This window comes from Triplophysa rosa, linkage group LG17 (genome assembly GCF_024868665.1).
Source record: "Triplophysa rosa linkage group LG17, Trosa_1v2, whole genome shotgun sequence".
Lineage (NCBI taxonomy): Eukaryota > Metazoa > Chordata > Actinopteri > Cypriniformes > Nemacheilidae > Triplophysa > Triplophysa rosa.
In genome coordinates this window covers 22889374-22902660 of record NC_079906.1, presented here as the reverse complement: position 1 = coordinate 22902660, position 13287 = coordinate 22889374, and the positions used below count along the sequence as shown (strand labels likewise).

The window sequence follows — 13287 nt, the reverse complement described above, 5'->3', positions numbered from 1 at the left end:
CTCGTCGTCAATTCCCCGCCTTCTTCATCACAGTTACTTTATACATTGCATGCCACATACATAACCGAATTTAGCTAGCTGCTGAACAATATCCCAATTAGCATTAGTCTAAAAAACGAAATATAATACAGAAAACACACGACATGTCAACAAAACATAAACAGAACATCTTCCCAAACACATATCAAGCTTATTTAAAAACCTTGAAAGCATAAACACTCATTCAAAGTACCTGGAAAAGGGAGATGTAAATAACCTTAACCATAAGTTCCCGCCTCCTCAGCACAAGCTGACCGATAAATCTAACACACCAACAGAGGCGGGACTTAAGGCAGAACAGCCAATCATCAGCCGGTCACACTCAAAGCCGGTGTCATGTTTGAGAGGGAGGGGAGAGGAGGCAGCCGCAGCGAGCGCAGACCAGAGAAACGGAGGAGCGACTGCTGTAAGGCGTTTGTGAAAAACTGCGGAAAAATTGCAGAAAAAGTGCGGGTGTTGAACCTTCTCACCGGGAAAAGTGTGGGTGTTAAAACATCCACATCCCCCGATGCCCCTGGTTGGAGCTAAACTGTGCAGAGCTGCGGCCCTCCAGGAAATGAGTTTGACACCTGTGTTGTAGAGGATGAATCTACAGGACCGGGTGGTGCTGCTAACATGACCTGTGAAGTTAAGCTGAACATTGATTACCACTCCCAGGTTTCTGGTCGTTCTGGAAGGTATGAGGGTTGATGAGCGTAGTTGAATGGAGAGGTTGTGATGAATCTTTGGGCATGCCGGGATTTCAAGCAGTTCTGTTTTAGCAAGGTTCAGCAAGTGCAGGTGATGGTCCTTCATCCAGAGCGAAATGTCACTCAGGCATGCTGAAATGCGTGCAGAGACAGTCGGATCGTCAGGTTGAAATGACAGGTGGAGTTGTTTATCATCCACATAGCAGTGGTCAGAAAAGCCATGTTTCAGAATGACAGAACCTAGGGATGTCATGTATACAGAAAAGAGCAACGGACCAATCACTGAGCCCTGAGGCACCCCTGTATTGAGATGTTGGGACTCAGAGACCTCACCTCTCCTAGATACTCTAAATGACCTACCTGAGAGGTAAGAATTGAACCATTGTAGCACCATTCCAGAGACACCCATAGCCTTGAGGGTCGACAGGAGGATGTGGTGGTTGACGGTGTCAAAGGCAGCAGATAGATCATGTAGGATGAGTACAAAAGATTTAGAGACTGTCCTTGCCAGTCTCAGAGCTTCAATGACAGAGAGCAGCGCAGTCTCGGTGGAATGACCGCTCTTGAAACCAGACTGGTTGCTGTCCAGGAGACTGTTCTGCGTGAGAAAGGAGGAGAGCTGGTTAAATACAACACGCTCAAGAGTTTTGGCAATGAAGGGGAGGAGTGATACCGGTCTGTAGTTCTCTAACAGTGCAGGATTAAGAGTGGGTTTCTTCAGTAGCAGGGTTATACGGGCCTCTGAAGACTGTGGGAAATGTTCCAGTGGTGAGAGACGAGTTGATAATGTGGGTCAGAGCAGGAGTAACCACTGGAGAGATGGCCCGGAGGAGATGGGTGGGATCTAGCAGGCAGGTATTCGGGTGGCTAGAAGAAATGACATTGGAAGCGTAATCTTCAGATAAGAGAGAGAAAGAAGGAAGCGAGCGTGTGTCGGGGGTTTGGGTGTGATCAAGAGGAGGCGGCACAGAGAACTGACTGCTGATGGTGGTAGTTTTCTTTACGAAGAAAGACGCAAAATCATCAGCTGTTAAGTCCGATGGAGGTGAGGAGAAGGCGGGCAAAGAAGAGCAAAGAAGGTTTTAAAGAGAGTACGAGAGTCAGGCGAGTTGTTGATCTTAGAGTGGTAGTACTGAGTTTTTGCAGAGGAGGTATCAGCAGAGAAAGAAGAGAGGAGAAACTTATAGAGAAAGAGGTCAGCGGGTTCTTTAGATTTGCGCCACTTTCTCTCAGCAGACCTGAGCCTGGCACGATGCTCACTGAGAACATCAGATAATAACCAGGGGGCAGAAGGGGGTGCACAGGCTGGCCTAGATGTTAGAGGGTATAGACCGCAGAGGATAAGTAGGCGGGAGAGAGTGTTCGTAGGTCGCGAAGGAATGTGACCAGTGGGGAAGCATATGTAATGTCTGGAGAAGTTAGGTCGAGCTCAAGAGTGATGAGGAAATGATCAGACGTGTAACTCAAAAAACAGACATTTGATGAACTACGAGAGGATGAAAGGCAGAGAAAGAAAGGAAACATTGCTTTAGAAATGTCACGTTGAATGAAAGATGCCATTGAGAAGTGCAGAACAGAATTGGACAATAATAAAGAGTCAGAGTTACAGTCGTCTTTTATCATCGACCGTGTAAATAAAGCAAACCTGTGACATTCAGAGAAGTTGCATCTCAACCCAGTGTAACCTTCAAAACATTTCAAAAGATCTTTCCACCTGAACACACAAGATCTACATATTTACAGAGCGGTCCCAAAGCGATCGTAGCGTGGTGCAGACGTGTAGCATGAACAGTGACCTTTCAGAATGTATTTTCCAGCAGATGATTGGAGACTGTAAGCTTGAGAAAGCGAGCGTTTATCATCACTGATCCATCAGAGAGCTCTTTCCATCGCTCACGTCTCTTTGTGCTTCATTAACCGCTGGCATTTCACTTTCATTATCAATCTCATTATCTGTCATTCCAATGAAACACTGGATGAGATATTACGACATTAATGTAGAAAATATGAAGACAATTATAACAGTCATGACTCGAGGTTGGTATCTGGTTAAACATCACCTCTGGTTGTACAGTATTGCACAGAGGTTAAACATCCGCTCAACAATCTACCAACACGGTCTCATCATATTCACAGCACATGTTTAGTTTTACTACCATCTGAGACATTGAGAGAGAGAGAGTTGCCTCAACTACGTCGACTCTGAACTTCATGGAGGCTCTCAAAAGTTCCCGTAAGTTACTAGTAACGCATTGAGCTGTGGCTAAACAGAAGGATTGTGACGAACTTTTAACCCATTTAAAGATCATTTAAAGTCATTTAATGAATAAATAAATGAAAGAAATAAAGCATTTAAAGAGAAAACTTCCTGGCCCCATGAATCACGTGAAATATTGAACTTCCGTTGTCACGACTTTCTCTCTTAACGGCTCTGACTACCTGCTTTCACCCCAGTGATGGTTAGGTTTAGGGGTGGAGTCTCACTCTTGCTTGTTTCTAATAATCATATGTTTTCGTACATTTCACATAGTACTATATTCATATAAAATCGCTACTTTTGTAAAATAGCTGAGGTCAGGTTAAATCAATTCAAATAACTTCACAGGGCCCATCTAAAGGATATTTAACCTGTGACCTATTACTTTAGGTGTCTTATAAGTTCCTAATGGAATCTGTCGTCATCATTCACTGCACATAAAATATATATTTATCATCGCTGTTAGACTATGTGAAACACACAAAAGCCATTTATTATCCTAAATCGCTGCTGTCCTTCTGAAAGCTCGCATCTCCATATTTCCTGATTTGTATTTAATGCCATAAATAATTATTATAAGTCACCCTTTACGTTTGTCACTGGGTTTTGCAAATATCTAACCAATAAAAGAGCTGAACAATTATTAGAAGAAAGTCCCACTACTAAACTCAACCCTCAATGGTGCAAAAGCAGATCACACCAAAACAAACTGAGATTAACGTTTATATTAGCCACATTGTAAAATAGTTGTGAATTGCCATGAGATTGTATTTGCATTATATTGTAGTTTTATAAATCAGGCCTAATGTGAAAACATTTACTGCTGTGAAGAACTGCAGCTACACTGTAAAAAAATTGCTGTAATTTTACAGATTTTTTCTGTTATTTTTTACAGATTTCCACATAAAATGTAAAAACTGATTTTTACTGTTTTTAATGTATTTTTGAAATACGGTCAAAAACCGTAAAATTATAGAAAAGACCACTAATTTACAAGAAAAACGGAGAAAACAATTGATTATAGTATATCCTTATATCCTGTAATTTTACAGCAAAAATATTATTGTACAGTATATTTCTGTCGCTCAAGCTGACAGAAAATTTTGTGAAGTCATGTTTCCTTTTTTATTAAAAAAATCAAAATTTTCCACAAATTAATCAAATTGTAAATGGAACATCATGTCATGTGACACTTGGTGAATTACTGTCTTCCTTTTTTTAAATGACACAAGTCTCAAAATCAAGCACGACTAGAAGAACGAACACCTCTCTAGACTTTTTTTCTCAGAATTAAGAGAGAAAAGGAGGGTTGAGAGTGAGAAAATGTGGTTGCCGAGGCGTGTAATTAGCAATTACGATGGGTGTCATCGGTGATAACTGCTTCAATGTGGATGGGTGAGGTAACGTGAGACTGTAAATGGTTTCACCTGTGCCATCGGGTGGGTACCCGCCAGAACAGAACCCTAAAAAACCTCACCCATGCCGTGCTAAGCGAGATGTCTGCCATCTGCTAGCGCAGCACTCAAATGTAATTTATTTGTCAAAAGCTCAGAGTTGACCTGGCTCGAGAGAAGCAAATTTCAACAAAATCACATTACGGGTACATCAGCATGTTATCGGAGGACGGGAGCGCTGTATGTGACATTAGTGCACAGATAACCGCCTATGAGAGAACTTCAGAACACTGTTAAGAGATGACTTCAACAAAGCAGTCAGCAGATGAGAAGAATCTGCACGTCCGGACCTTTATCCTTAAACTTTTGGATTATAATGTCATGAGAAAGTTAAGTCGTAATATTTGACATGACGTGACCTGACAGCACAAGCTGAATGTTTGTTGTGTTGAATAAAAAGAACATTCTATACTGTATTAAAACAGAAACTTTTCATGGAACAGCAAAGGGAAATTTCTAAAGAATCTTGTCTTATTCAAATGAAAGTTTACATACAACAATAGTGACATCTGTCCAGGTCTAAAAGTACAAAAAAACTTAAAGCATCATTAAATAGTTCGGGCCCTATCGTACACCTGGCGCAATACGGCGCAAGGCGCAGCGCAAGTGTTTTTGCTAGTTTCAGCCCGACGTAGTTCTCATTTTCCTGTCCTGCGCCGCGTTGTTTAAATAGCAAATGCATTTGTGCGCCCGTGGGCGTGCTGGTCTAAAAAAGAGGCGTTTTCAGGGGCATTGTTGGCGTGTTTGTCATGGCTCTGCTTCCTTAGTCATGTTTTTCTTGGTACTGTAGCAGAGCCATGACAAAGTCTTTGGTTATGTGTGGAGAGAAACTTATTGTTGTCCTTTGGACAATAATATACGTTCTCTCCAGTGTCTTGTCATTGGCCCCGTTCCTCTCGTTTCCTTGTTATCTTTCCCTAAGTGTTTGATTACCCACACCTGCCCTGTGTCGTTATCCCTCGTTTGTGTTTCCCTATATATACCCTCTTGTTTCTTTGTCCTGTGCTCGTGCATTGTACATGGTGTCTTTCGTGGCGTTCGTCGTTGGATGGTTCCTGTGCGTTTAGTCTTCCCCTTGCCCGTGCTCCAGTTTGGATTGTCTTGTCACATTTAGTAAGTGTTAGTTTAGTTTGTCTAGTAATGTTTTTGCTTAGTTTATTGTGAGTCAGTCTACGTCCTGTTTAGTATCCTGTTTGTTTTGTTATACCCCCTCGTGGGTTTTTTTTTTGTTTTTTTTGTAAATAAATATATCTTGTTTAACCTTCACCACTGCCTGCCTGCTATTGGGTTCTCTGCACCATTCATGACAGAGTTGCTATTTTGAGGAACTGAAAATAGTCTGCGTCATAGACCAATTCAAACCTGGTCTAAAGTCTAAAGTCAATGGCGCATTATTTTTTTAGTTATTTAAAGAGCATGTTAGGAATATGTGCCTACAGGCGGGTGCACAGCGCTCGTACATTCTGCTTATTACACGCAGCAGCACACAAAAATGCCAAATATTACAAATAAATGGATTACAATGTAAAAGATTATTATTGTGCACATAAAGATAAAAATCCGGCTTGTCCTGTAGATGGTCTGCTTGCGCGCTTTAACCTCACGCACGAGCAGACACGTTTCCTTTCTGGAGAAATGTCTGCTCTTCCGAATTCCGCCATGTAAACAGCGAATCCGCCATGGCGAGAGCACAACTGCCTCTTAAAGGGAATGAGAGATGAGACTCTGATTGGTTTACTGCACGTTTGGCCCAGAAAACACCCATTACTCAACCCGTTTAGACCATGGGCCCGCGCGCGCCGACCGTCATTAAACTAGAAAAAGTGGATTTGGACACGCCCTGAGTGCACCTGCGCCCTGCGCTTTAGACCATGCGCTTAGATCCTTAAAACAGGGCCCTTGATTCAAGCATTCTTGAAAATGTTTGATTCTTGTTTTATTTCCTTTGATCAAATGATGACATTTCTGTGTGAGCTATTCTTTTAATGTAATTATTGTGTTTATTCTGGAGAGACAAATCCAGTTTATTTTCTCTAAAGATAAACAGTTTTTAGCTCAAAGATATATAAACAGAAATTATGTCGGACTCAGAAATGATGAAATCTGCTTCTGTAGGAGACATGATTAGCCAGTCTGATTTCAACATCATTTGAAAAATAAAAATTCACATTTAATACATGAATTCTGTTACAAAGAAAGTAATTACCCTCAATCGTAAAGACAAATCCCCCATCAGAGAAGCAGCTGTTACCGTGGAAACGAGAGATGCACACAAGAGCGCAGCAATGACCTTCTACTCCCATAATGCATTGCAGATGACATAATGAAACAGGTCTTCCACTCTGAAACTATACACATCATATAAAGCATAAATGTATAAGCATAAGATGAGCAAATTTATTTTTTTTGCTAAATATTAATATATATATATATATATATAATATAAAGTAATAGTGTAGTACTGATGCTTTAATTAAATTTTACTACATCAATTAAAAATGACATTTATTTCTATTACAAAAGATTTTAATTATAAAGTTTTGAAATGGAATGAAAGCGATTGAATCAGGAGCTTTAAAACTGAGGGGTCAATTTACTGTCTGAAAGATCTAAAACCCAAATCAACACATGATTGTGCATTTGTCACACAGACTGAAGCTGAGCTCTCTGTGCGGAATCATTTAATAATCAACTAAAAATAGCCGTAATATTCTGTTGGCCTGTAATGATATTAATTGTGACATTGAGATCAGATAACTGTGATTAGAGATGGTTTGGCTTCACATTATTATCTGCTACTCCCCATTTACATCACAGAAAAATGACCGATAAAATCTGCCCGCTCATAACGACTTGAATTTAATCAACAGATATTACCACAGTTTGTGAATCACTCTGATTAAAAGCATCTGCTAATAAATACATGCAAATATTAGACTAGTGTTTGTAGGTTATGACACTATAATGGAGTTGTGATAAAAGCATCATGTCAAGGGTTGTGTGTTCAAACAAACTCAATGGTGTTTTGACAGGTCACATTTGACAGAAGCCAACATGAGCAGATTGTGTATGTGATGCTCTCATCTAAAAACAAACCCTAGAAATAAAACTAGACAACACTGTAAACCCGAATGTTCACTCCACAAAATGACTCTCTTACTTAGTATTTATGTCTTGTTTTCCAGTAAAAATATCTTGAAAATAAGTCTTGAAAAAAAATTCTGTGCTTAAAACAAGCAAAAAAATCTGCCAATGGGGTAAGAAAAATAATCTTTTATTAAAAATCTTTTATTAAAAATAATAAAAGCACAAATTCACTGAAATTTCATATTTTTTTACTAAAAACAAGACTTTTCCATCAAGAAAATGAGCAAAAAAATGTATTGATTCAAGAATTTTTAGACATTTTTAGTGGAAAACAACGAAAAATGTCATTTTTTGCAGTGTTCAAAGTAATTAAAAAGTATTGTAAGTAGTGTAAACTTAATTTTATATTAAAAAATATATTATATAATTACACTAAATATTTAGAGTTCCTGTTACTAATTCTTACTTTTGAGTTAGTTCAGCTTAATTTAAACAAGTTTATTCAAGACGATTTGTTGAGGATGAATTTCAGTTCCCAGCATGCTTTGCGTGAGACTGCATTAGGAGAGTAAATTGTGAAACGAAGTGTAATTTTATGAGTTTGTAGAAAGGAAAAAGCCTTGTTAATGTTGAATGTTCATTTATCTTGGATATTTAGAAGAGTTTGTTGTATTTTGGACTTTTGGGCTCACCATCGTTCAGAAGAGCGCTGCTTCTGTTTATGTTGTGGGAGGAGCCTTAGCAATCGTGTGTGTTACATCATCACTCTCTGTGAAGACAGATGTTAGTTGTTCAGGTAGCTGAAATGTGCAGGTAGTCTTAATTAGACCTAGAAGTTACCTTGCTAAATGTTCAAAATTAAAAAGCATTAACATGCATGAGTACAACAAACTCAAAACTTGATAGTCAAGAAAAGATTTGAAAGATTTGATGTAACTGATTACCTCGATTTTTTTGAGTTTTCCCATCGTATTCGGGTTCACAGTGAAGACAAAGAAAAAGTCAACACAGGCTATATTAGTTTCATATTGTACAACATAAAATCTGGGTGCTAAAGCAAAACTGTTGTGTGACTCCTACAAGAATTGAGTTTGTGTGCCGTGTAGATAAATGTGCACATCGTCTGTGTGTGAAATTAAGAGACAGAAAGGAAAATGGAGTAAGCGAGTATAGACTGGAGGCAGAGATATCTGGAGTGAATTTACAGTCTTGCGTTCGATCACAATCTCTTTTTCTCCATCTGGGGTAATTGCTCCGGTGAGCTCTCGAGCTCAATGCCGCGCCGGTTCACATGAATACTGAACGAGAGAGAGTCCTTCAGCGACGATACAGACTCAAACATGACCATCTTTTGTTCATGTGGGACTCTCCACTCACTTCGAGAAGAAATAAAGTCCAGATAATTGTGCATAATACAAGTTCTCTTAAATAATCACAGTGAATGAAACAGCAGAGAGAGAAACTCAAACTAAAACACAGGCCCTTTCATTTTAATATCCTCAAGTAAGTACTTTAACACAAATGTCTTGCTGTTATTGGGTGGGCACGTTTCAATGAAATCATCACGATTACTGTAGCTCATTGTGTTAAACCTCATGTACATCAATGACACTTAAACGGTCTCAAATCTGCTTTTAAATACAAATGGAAGAAATCTCACAGACATACCGGAGTCATATTTAGAGAATATCACAGAGACGTGAGCTTTTTTGAACTCGCCACTGACCCGAGGAAAACCAAACAGGAGATTTGATGGTTTGATGGCGATTTTGAGGATTTGTTGTCAACTTAGTCTCAAATGTTTCTTCTAACATTGATCAGGAGAAATAAAACAGTGTAATTGGTAAACACATGAAGAAAATGGAGGTATAAAATGAATATCTGGCCTTAAAGGTGCAGTTTGTAACAATTTTGCAGTAATATCTAGGGATGCACCGATACCATTTTTTTAAAGACCGAGTACAAGTACCGATATTTTTTTTCTGGTACTCGCCGATACCGATACCTATAACCGAAGCCTGTATAATGTACAATAATGTTAATAAACCAGTAACTTACTGGTACATTTTCTTTTTTTCTTGTGAATGTGATAACTTGATCAAGTCAACCGTACTTTTATTTTGACGGGACGCCGCAAAGAGCGTTTGTTCAAGTTAACCGGACTTTTATTTTGACGGATCGCCACAAATGGTGTTTGTTTGTGTTCGTGTCCTCGTGCAGTGAAACGCTGGCTCTGAAAGCTCCACAAGCACAATGCGTTCAGGTTCAGTACACGCAACCGCACCACTCTTTCACACACAGTCACGCAAAACAAGCAGAATACATATTTAATCAGGATCTGAATATTTCGTTAGCTGTTAGCTGTTCAGCGCTAATTTCTTGTTAGGAAATGCCTGGATTCCTCGATTCCGTCCGCGTTTTCCGCATTGCGGAAATCCTAGGGCTCTATGTATGTCACGTGAGGTAACGTTATCGGTCTTTGGTATCGGTGTGTCATTACGAATACGAGTACATGAGCTTGGTATCGGGCTGATACCGATACGCATCCCTAAAAATATCCAAAAACCACTAGGCTAGTGTTATATATTTTGTTCAGATGAGTACTTACAATATCTCAAATGTGTCCAACGACTTGTAAATCGTGAGAAAATCTCCATTCTAAACAGTGACACGGGGCTGTGCAGTCATATCCGTGTCACCCTTTGTTACGCCTTTACTGACGTAGATACCACATGACAACAGAGTCGTGGACAAATGCAGAAGTGGTGTCTAACAAGCCACTAACTTGTTATGGACCACAATTATTCGCAACAATTATAAAACTTTACCTCATCCGCTAACATGACTTCTCCATCCCGTCTGATTGATGGCCATCAGCGGTGGAGTTGAAGACAACAGATCCCATCATTCTACGCCATTGTTGTTGTTTTGATCATGCGCCCTCTAGCGGCGGTTTTTACAAACTGCACCTTTAAGTCAATGTGATGAGAAATGTTTGAGTTGATATTGAGATCTTCAATAATATTGACTTTTGATTGCAGACGAGACAAATCTGAGCTCAGTTTGACACATTGATGACGTCTCTTCTCAAACTCTGAGACATTTGTGACATTTTAGACTCTTTTACTCAGGAGAAATATCTCTGTTTGCTCTGTTTAATCTCATTGATGTCTATTAGAATTAATTGAGATATTAAAGAGATCTCATCTGTGACCTTATTATGACTCATTATGGTGTGTTTTGCACCTGCTGTAAATTGTAGTTGTGACTGTAGTTTCACTCATATGAAGAGGACAGAAGCTGTCGAGCACAACATCCATGTGCAAACAGTCATAATGACATTAACACTCCAGGTCCAATTGTTCTCATTGGCACGTAACAGAAAATATGTTTATTTTCTAAGTTTAATTACACCGTTGTTTAAAGCAAGACAAGGTCCAGAAATGAAACAGTCATCATTCAGCCGTTATAAACTCATTCTGTGGTGATAAGTGATGATTCGGGAGCACGATCACATTGGTTTCGGGCCTGTGATCTGAGCCCTAGGGTCTGCTGATTATCTGCGTGTCTCATCTTCTCATCGATGCGAGTCGTTCTAAAGCACGTGGGTCTTCCAGGGACGTTTCCTTGACAACGGATGAGAGCCAGTCCTGGACAATCCCACAGCATCAGGACCGCAAGCTAATGTGTGACGAACGCTCGCTCTGCTCCAAAACCTAGTGTGCCTTCTAAGGGAACTAAAAAGAATAGTGAGCCATTTGGAGTGAACTAAGTAAACAACAGAATGCTCTAGTCAGCATCAAACTGTAATGAATGAAACAAACCCGAGCCCGCACATGATGGGGGACCCTGGTTGAATATCAAACATCAAACTTTAATCCACTTGTGAAATCTCATATGCAAACAGGTTTATTTCTGCATTAGACTTCACGTATTTTATTGCAAGTGCAATAAAAAATCAAATTCACTTACACTAAATCTCCGAAAGAGTGTCCGAAAAATACTGCATCAAATCCTGACTGAATTATCTGGAATGAAAAGAACTGCTCTGAAATGACGGTGACTTGTTATTTACTTGTTTTAAGCGGGGGGGAAACCAAAGCAGTAAGAAAAAATGTCCGAGACGAGACATCCGTAACATGACCACAGACCTGGCAGCCATTTTTGTGCTGATGTCCGGCTCTTATTTGTGTTTTGGCGCTGGGTGTAAAGTGACTTTCATACTTTAATCTAGCACAGCATCATCTCAGTCCTAAGAGGATCTTCAAGGTCATTCTAATGTTGGTTCAGGGTCACATCGCCGCAGAGAACTGCTTCACACACCAGGAGCAAAGCAAATCTTCCTCCATCCCAGCTGAACGTGTCAGTCCGGGAGCACACACACATGCCGAAGGGTTTAGCGGCGGTAATCGTGTGTGTGTGTGTGTGATGAGAGCAGTCGGCCGTGGTGATTTAGATGTGAATCAGGGGCCAGGCGGCAGTCGAGGGTCCCGCGGAGGTGATAAACGACCAGCAGATGATTCAGCCAAACGCTTTCTAATACCATAATGTGACACTCGGCACTTTGGAACACAGGTTTGCATTTGGATCGCTGATGGCAGTTTTGTGCATGTGCTGTGATATCTTACACCGGACACGACAGGCGCGACGCGACATGACAACCTGCTTGTTCTTAATGATTTTGACACATTTAAAATGATAATGGGTTCTAATGCGTTTCTAATGTCTTTTGTCGCTCCGGTCGCGTCCGGTGTAAACACGGTGTTACACAGCGCTGCTCAGGTGCCATGCACGTGCATTGAATCTGTTGACACTATTGTGTGCGTTCATGATATTTACTGTATTTACTACTGATGAACCATGCAAAAATACATTAGCAAGGTTAAGTTCCCAAAAATATCACCGATTCAACCACATCTTGCATTTTTTCTGCATTTGAGAGCATTATTCTTCTGCTGAGACAGACGATGAGATCTACACACGTTTAAACAGCGATGCTCCTCAGTGAGGCCGTACTGTAGTAAACAGATGTTTCACCACGGTAATAATAATGAAGCTTAATGACTCCGTTTGTGCGGTAATGTGAAAATAACGTGAAACTTACAGTGTCTACAGTAAATAAGCAGGTAAACAGATCTGGAAAATCGAGAAGATTGATTGGTTTGCATATTGATTGTTTTTAATGTGACTGCTAAGAGCTGCAGTACATTCATCATTAACTCCAGTAATTCCCCTGCAGCACAACGGCATTATGGGTTATTTGACTCTTACATCATTTACCAATTAGAAGTGAAAACCCTGTCAAATATCCATGAACACACGGTCCTGTAAGGTCCAACAGTCTCTTTAAGTACCATTTTATATGATATTATCAGCAAACTAAATGAGTTACTTTGGAATTGCAAAATGAACATTTTGAACACGTTAATTCAACAAAAACATCTGACTGTCTGCATACAGATGCAAAAGCACAACGAGTGATATAGTGCAGAATATTAGGAAATATTGGGAAAGGGTTCTTTATTCCCACCTGTTTTTGGTTTAAAGTAGATCAGTTATTTAGAAGCTGCCTCCTGATTGGTTGTTTGTCCTGAATCAAAGTCCTGATTTAACAGTCCTGCTGAGGTGCCTGCAGACTGACACACCCCACAGGTAAGCTTCAGACTGTTTTTAATCATACAGTTTATGTTTTTTTATAATTTAAGATATTCTATGGTTATGTAATTTATGGGAATCTGCTTTACCAATTATTTAGCATAGT

The 13287-nt window shown here is 39.9% G+C and overlaps 1 long non-coding RNA gene across 1 annotated transcript in view; it reads right to left on the bottom strand.

The window, feature by feature from the left end:
- Positions 1 to 9815, bottom strand: part of LOC130568278 (uncharacterized) — a 12420-nt gene extending 2605 nt beyond the window's left edge. Inside the window, exons 1-3 of the long non-coding RNA XR_008964687.1 lie at positions 8471 to 9815; positions 8219 to 8295; positions 6646 to 6787 (exon numbers count right to left, since the gene is read on the bottom strand). This is a non-coding gene — a long non-coding RNA (uncharacterized LOC130568278). The remainder of the gene's footprint in view (positions 1 to 6645; positions 6788 to 8218; positions 8296 to 8470) is intronic.
- Between the last annotated feature and the right edge of the window lie 3472 nt (positions 9816 to 13287).